Below are 5,786 nucleotides of genomic sequence, written 5' to 3'. Positions count from 1 at the left end.
GTAAAGCTAGCCAAGACAAAATCCCACCAACTTCTAGGCATCCCGGAAATTCCACCTGCACCGTGAGAATTCCAGTAGCCTTGTTCTTTCTCGGAATTCTTGCAGAGTATTTGGGGCTGTTGCACGTGATTGCTTTCCTGGGAATTTTCTCCAAATGAGCTGTTGCATTCAGCAAGCCAGCCCAGGAAGCTGTAGTTTCAAAGGCCACCTCCTGAGGCTGCAGGAAACGATCCAGCAGAGCTAATCTTGAGGCCAGCCTACCACTCATGATAGAAAATCTGCTGGGCTGTATTGGTCAGTAAATATGTAATGAGAAAGGCATCGTGGGGTATATGAAGACACATTTCCTATGACTCCGGTGCATGGGTTTGCAGGTATCAAGTTGTGAACAAAGGAAAATGTGTAGAAAACACCCAGAAACGGAATTCTAGTCCTTGAAAAAGAGCGTGGGGATTAGTGGCTTAACAAATACCTTCAGCTCACCTGCTTCTGACCCTGGGCACCCACACCTGCTCTTGTTAACTGGAGCAGGACTAAGCAGGTAGGACTAGAGCTGGTGTAGGTTTGAGCGGGATCAGGGAGTGGGTCGGGGCACTGCAGGGTGGAGGGACTTCATTGCTGTCCCTCTCACGGACGGTTTGAGCCCCTGGCCATCTACTTCCTTTCCGAGCTGCCTCGTCCACTCAGGCCAGAGCCCCGCCGAGCAGCATCCACATCACACAACATCTGTGGGGCCCCTGGTGGGGAAAGCCTAGTCTCTCGGCCTCTCCTCCACACGCTCATGCTCACCCCAAAGCCAAAGCAAGAAGGGTCCAAGAAGGGCTTTTTATTCACAGTAACAACAGGCGATGGACAGACAGTGGAGAAGTTGCTTTTGAGTTCCTTATTCACACTTTCTCTCTTCTTTTCACTTAGAACCAATGACAGACAATCTTTTGGTTGTTATAAGTATTCATTAAATTGGGAAAAGTTGCATATACAGTATGGCGGTTCCTCAAAAAAATAGAAATACCCTATGATCCAATAATTCCACTACTGGATATTTAACCAAAGAAAATGAAAACACTAATTTGAAAAACTATATGCACTTCTATGTGTATTGCAGCATTATTTATAACAGCCAAGATACAGAAGCAACCTGTGTCCAAATTTACAGATGCATGGATAAGGAAGACGTGGTACATGGTGGAATACTATGCAGCTGTGTAAAGGATGGGATCTTGCCATTTGCAACAACTCGGATGGACCTATGACTCAATGAAATGAGTCAGACTGAGAAAGACAAATATCATATGATTTCACTCATCTGTGGAATCAAAAAGAAACCCCTAATGAATAAACAAACAAAAAGCAGAATCAGACCTATAAATACCGAGAACAAACCGATGGTTGCCAGAAGGGGTGGGCAAAATGGGTCAAGGGGAGTGGGAGATACAGACTTCCAGTTATGGAATGGGTAAGTCATGGGAATAAAAGGCATAAAATGGCCTAAGGAATATAGTCAATGGTATTATAAAAGCATGGTATGGAGACAGACCATAGTTACGCTTGTGGTGAACATAATAATGTGGAAACTTATCCAATCACCATGCTATGCTCCTGACACAAATGTAACATTGTGTGTCAGCCATAGTAAAAAAAAAAAAAAGTTGCAGATATAAATAAAATAGAAGCTTGGGCATACAAAGCACCAGAGTGAGGTCCATGTGCATTTTAGAAGAGCATTTCCAGACCTTGGCATTTTCGATGGAGCTGTCTTTGGGAGGGGTTTGGGGTCCCTGAGCAAAAATAAGAAGGAGCCTGGGGGCAGGGAGGAGGGAAGGGGAGTCCCCAGAGTAGCTAGTTGCCCTTCGCCTTCTGAAGCCCTGTGACTCTGTGAACAAACAGGCCCGGGACACCAGATCCCCACGGTTAGGCAGAGTTATTTCTCCTAAGTGCAACTCAATAATTTTGGTGTTATAATTTATTTGTGACTTACCTCTCCTCCTAGACAATAAACCCCACAATTCCCGGCACACAACAGTCCATGATAAGTACTTGAGAAATGTTCAATTACTGAAGAAATCAGTGAATAGGCAGGTACTTTGTAGATTGGTAGATAAATCTGTGGATAATTTGTCGATAGAAAGGCATCCGGAGTTCTCTGATAGAGCTTCCCAGAGGGCTGGGAAGCTAAGCTGGGCCTTAAAATGGTCTTTGAGTTTTAGGAGGAATCCAACTTCTAATAGAAAGGAAGCATTTTAGTGAAAATGTAACCCCAGGGTTTCCATGCAAGTTGGCCAATAGACAACCATTGCTTTTTAATGGTGGCCCCTACCAGGAAAAGATGTGAGACGTGTATGCCCATTATATGTGCGGTTCTTTAGAAATTATGTACATGTGTGACTCTCTGCATATATTAAATATCAGTAGCTTTTGATTTCTTTCTGATTTTGGATAGCAGTCGAATACTTTCTTCCTATACCCCAGTGGTTGCCTCGTGTGCCCATCTTGGAAGCCCACATACTCCTGACTGGTTGGTGGTTGCCAGGGGCAGGGGGATAGGCGATACACTGGCAAAATGGGTGAAGGGGGTCCAAAGGTACCCACTGCCAGTTATAAAGTAAATAAATCATCGGGGATGTAAATGTACATCATGTTGACTGTTGACTGTAGTTAATACTGTATTGTATATTCGAAAGTTGCCGAGAGAGAAGATCGTAAAAGTTCTCATCACATGAAAAAGTACCTGTCACTCTGTATGGTGACAGGTGACAGACTGTGCTGATTGTTTCACAACATACACAAATAGCAAATCATTATGTTGCACACCTGAAACTAATATAATGATATATGTCAATTCTATCTTATTAAGAAATCAAATAAAACCCCCAGTTTCTGTTGCTCAGGGTTTTATGGGAAAAATGATGGCTCCACCCCTTGCTTCCAGCAAAAGTAAGTAGCTTGGCAAAACCTCTGTAGAGAGATGAGCCCCTGTTCTTCCTGATGAACCTCCAACTCTTTCTAGCTTCTGTGACAGACCAGGGTGAGATGTGAGAGATTTTTAACAGGCAAGGAAAGGTGACACAATGAAGTCAGCGTTGCACATCATGTGAGCCTCGGTGGATGAGTGAAAAACGTATGTGGAATTGAAATCCTTCGTGAACGGTGGACAGAAATACATCTATCACCCTCCTTTCAGTCGGCTAAACAAACCAACAAACATGCCGATAAACCTCTTTTTAAAAGTATCCGTAGTTTAACTGAGTTTTATGATTGGGAAAGATTTTTGGAGCTCTCCAAAAGTCAAGAACTGATTTGCTTCTTGGTAACAGGTGGACTAGAGCCAGGATCTCCTGGTGAGAAGGCCGCAGAGGCTCGGAGGTGTTGTTTTGTTGGTTTTACAAGCTGGATTGGGGCAAGTGGTGTGTAGACGGATGGCAGTCATTGATTGAGGGAGCTCGCCAACCCCTCTGGGAGCCTCTGGTTCCAGGACTGTAAGTGGGTTCTTCTGTCTCTGTGTATGTGGTTTAAATGGCTAAGTGTGTTCCTTCCAGGCCTGATGATTTCCTCAGCAGGCAGAACCTGTTCAATTCAGTTCCTTTATATTAGTTCAACCTTCATCCGTACAAGCTGCTGGCCTTTGTCCAGAGTCTTCTTTCTTCCATCAACATATGCAAACAACTAGAGAGTTCTATCAACCTGGTGTGCCTTGAGCCACTGATTTTTATTGGCATACAATAAATATTGACTTGATTATGTTTTTGCATATCCAACATATTCCAGGCAGGTTTTTAAATTTTTGGTGTCTCTGACCACCATTGAGAATCTGATGGAGGTTGGGGGTCTTCCCCCTCAGAAAAATGCCCATGTGACACACACATATACATTTTTGTATTGGATTGAGGGGTGTTTATGGACTTCTGAAATCTACCCTGGGCACCTCTCGGGGGACGGAGCTGGTTAGGATCATGGAATTAAGAATTAAGGATCCAGTTCAAGTTAGATACCACCAACTGGTAACATCTCCAAGCTTTGGGTGATGGCGTTTTCCCTAAGTGCACTCTCTCGCTTGGAGGCGTGGGTGCAAGAAAGAAGATGGTGAGATTAATTCAGAGGTAGAGATGGCTGGGCTGGGGAGAGTGGGAGCATACGCACAAGATAGTGTGGGAACTGTGGCCACTACTGGGAAAGTGTTTGAAATAAACAAGTAATCAGAACTCAAGAGTAACCAGGAAGGATAGGAAAGGAACTCAAGAGGGGATGGAAGAGGATGTAATGTATGGTGATTAACATAATAAATAAATAAATAAATAAATAAATCAAATAGAAAAGAAAGTAGGAGTGTCAGTCTTGGCATTTCATAAAGGTAGAATTCAGATCAGAAAGCACTATGAGATAAAAGGGTACTTGATAATGATTAAAGCTGCAGTGCATGGTAAAAAGAAATGGGGACCCTCTACATAGAGTCAGGGAGTGTTCTCCTGGATGTCTTGTTTTATGAAAATAGAAAAAATGTATAAAGAATGAAGGGGGGGAGTATATGAATGTGTATATGTGTTCATTTTTAAAAAATAAAAGAATAAGTCTATTTAAAAAAAGAGGGGATGGAAGGGCTTGGATACTTGGGAGGGAGACAGGGGTTGCTGGTGGCTGGAGAATATGTTTGTTTGGAAATGTGAGTGGGAAATTTTCGTGCAGGATTGTGGGAGTGGATCACTTCTCTGTGATGATAGGGCTCAGGATGTGAGCCTGACAGTGGGTCACTCATGGACTTCAGCGTGTCAAATGTCATTTAGGAATGTAGAAGTTTTCCAGGATGCTTGTGGAAGGGGAGGAGAAAAGCCTATAAGGAGCATGATAAGATCATCAGTTAATTGGGGTCAGGGACCTCTGCTGCTTCGGAGGGAAAAAAGAAATCTCTCTGAAGTTGCATCTTACGTGGAAACATCTCTGTTGCTCAGAGGGTGTTCCCTCTACTTTGCTTCCTGTCTCCTACTCCCACATAGGCACATGTTTGGGAGTCAGACCCACCTGCGTTTACAGCCACTCATTACTGGGGGACGCTAGCCCTGTGTCTCAGCCTCCCTGGCTTCAGTCTTGCCGCTGAGTAAATGTTGGAAAATGATTTTTGCGTAAGTTTCCACTGATTGTGCTAGCTTCCATCTGGGTCCTCGGTGAGATATTGTGGGGACCCTGACGGCCCTGGGGCCTGTCATGTCACAGCTACCCAATAACTCAGGTTTCTAGGCCCTTGGCTCCTTTCCTGCCCAACACGTGTGGCTAGAAATGGTCCCTTGGGGCTTTTTATATGTGGCTTTTTCATTTAACTCTTTTTGTATTCACCTTTTGTAGGCGATATAAGGAAAAAAAAAACCCCAGGAAGATCCGATTGAACCCAGGCACCGAGTTCCAAGGGAATAAAAAATTTAAAAATTGTTATATTTTTTATGCACTTTTCTGTTAAAAAATCGAGTTAAAATAATAAATAAGCAAGAAAAGCCAAAACCCCCAAAACCCAATAGTAAAAAGAAAAACTTCAGTGAGATCGAAACGGTGAGGTGGAAACCACCAGATTCATTGGCCTTTATGGGCCCGATCTTTATTAGTTGGCAGTCTGGGTTCTTTTTTAGGCCCAAGGAATTAAGTGGATCAAGAAGGGTCTTTGAATTCCAGCCTTTCAAGCGCCTGCCTTTGGAAAGAGAAAGAGGTCGCGGAAATCCAGTAGCCAGAATATGCTTCTTATGACAAAATGTGGGTGGGCACAAACACTGTGACTTGGACGGTTAGAATTTTCACACGAAGAG

The sequence above is a fragment of the Neomonachus schauinslandi genome, chromosome 5 (assembly GCF_002201575.2).
Source record: "Neomonachus schauinslandi chromosome 5, ASM220157v2, whole genome shotgun sequence".
Taxonomy (NCBI): Eukaryota; Metazoa; Chordata; class Mammalia; order Carnivora; family Phocidae; genus Neomonachus; species Neomonachus schauinslandi.
Note: the sequence above shows the minus strand (reverse complement) of the source record.